Genomic DNA, 2,202 nt, shown 5'->3' with positions numbered 1-2,202 from the left:
AGACTGGGCCAGACCAATGGTCCATCTAGCCCAGTATCCGGTCTTCCGACAGTGGACAATGGTAGGTGCCTCAGAAGGAATGAACAGAACAGGGAATCATCAAGTGATCCATCCCCTGTCGCCCATTCCCAGCTTCTGGAAAACAGAGGCTAGGGACACCATCCCTGCCCATCCTGGCTAATAGCCATTGAAGGACCTATCCTCCATTGATGGACCTATCCTCCATGAATTTATCTAGTTCTTTTTTGAACCCTGTTATAGTCTTGGCCTTCACAACATCCTCTGGCAAGGAGTTCCACAGGTTGATTGTGCCTTGTGTGAAGAAATACTTCCTTTTGTTTGTTTTAAACCTGCTGCCTATTAATTTCACATGGTGGCCCCTAGTTCTTGTGTTATAAGGCGTAAATAGCACTTCCTTATTTACTTTCTCCACACCAGTCATGATTTTATAGACCACAATCATATCCCCCCTTAGTCATCTCTTTTCCAAGTTGAAAAGTCCCAGTCTTATTAATCTCTCCTCCTGTCTCTCAAATTACTAGCTGTTTTCTGCTAGCAGCTCACGTTCCAATCTGATTTAGGATGAAGTGAGTTTCGCTTATCTCAGTCTCATCCACTGCACCAAAACCAGCTCCGACACCGGCTCAGCAGCAGGCCTGGATCGAGGTGTGTTGCTAGCGTTGGGTTGGGGGAGCCCATGCTCGGTTTGACTCCAGCCAGCACTCTGAGTTCTTCACTTTCAGAACCACCACGTTCATCCAAACACATTCAAAGAAAAGACCCGACACCTTCTTTACCCTGTCCCAGCTGCTGATAACCACCTTCTGGGTTGCCAGAAACAGTTGTCTGCCTTCTGCTCCATAGTGCTTTGCATCGTAACAAACTGTGCAGTTGTCCCCAATCCCTTCAGCGGTTGCAAAGGTTTTAATATTAGTGTAGCCTGGGGTTATAGAAGGAGAGAGCTGCTGCAGAGAACGGCAAGGAAATAATTCCAAAACGGACTTCTGATGATCTCATTAACCCATGAGAGCAGAGGAAAATAATTGCTTGTGGGTCAATGCCGTCCATCTGTAGGGGATTTTCTAAATAATAGGGGCCTAGAATATGGTTTTTAAGTTTCCAAACATTTTAAACAACTAAAACATTGATTAGAGCTGCAGCCTTGTCAGAAATCATTTTCGGCTATTAGCATAGTAAAATAAAGGGATTTAAAGCTTCTCAGATTGCCATTTTAACAGAGTTCAGGTGACCTACAGTCCCCAGAATGATTGATGCGCCCGAATAGTATAATAAGGTCAGCCCGCACTGAGAGCATGAGAATCTGGCCCTTTAAATGCACGGAGCTTTGCTGTATTTTTGTCATATTTAAGGAAAAAATCATGAGTCAGGCCACCAAAACTCACAAAATTGACTTACCAATCATGAGATTTTAAAAAAATTAATAATAAATTGCTTTAAAAAAAAAAAAGAAAGATGAGGTTCTCCCATAATCACATGAGTCCAGGAGCTGGGGCTTTAAGAAAAACACCAAATATCAGGGAGTTGTGATACAATCAGGAGGGTTGGCAATACTGTCATTTAGAAAGCTAAATGGTGAACTGGAACAGTCTCCCTGGAATAGAGAACTTCACGGGCATCTTGAAAACACACACACACAAACACACGCTCTGTCTCATTAAAACCAGCGTTATTAAAGCGATGCTATAACCCCTGCAAATCTCCGTCCTAACAATTTCCCAATGGGGTGAAACGCTTGTCGTTCATTGTAGCTTTGCCGCGCCACCTTCCTTCGAGGAATCCTGAGAAGGAAGCAGCAGTAAAGAGACGATTTAAGGGCCTCATTCTGAGCATCAAGTCCCCGCACTGGGTGGCTTTGGACGCCAATGGGAGCTGGTAGTGTCCAGCACCACTCAGGATCAGCCCCTGAGCCTGTGACTGTGAGATATCCTATCTGGTAATTAGGAGGGGTGTGTGGGGGGGAATACCTTCCTACACCCTTATCAGGCCGTACATTTAATCTTTCTCTTAAGAGGCACCTACTTAATTACTCCCTTTTCCAGTGGTATTGTTTAAACCCCTCTTTGAAAGAGCGATTCCTACTGTGATCATTATCAAGTTCTCCCTCCCCCGCCCCGCCTGCTCGCCCCCTCCCCCTCCTTTCCTAATCACCAGGCTGGTGCCAGGGCCTCCTTCACTAGCCTG

This window comes from Trachemys scripta, chromosome 8 (genome assembly GCF_013100865.1).
Source record: "Trachemys scripta elegans isolate TJP31775 chromosome 8, CAS_Tse_1.0, whole genome shotgun sequence".
In the NCBI taxonomy this organism is placed as follows: domain Eukaryota; kingdom Metazoa; phylum Chordata; order Testudines; family Emydidae; genus Trachemys; species Trachemys scripta.
This window is presented reverse-complemented; position numbering follows the sequence as displayed.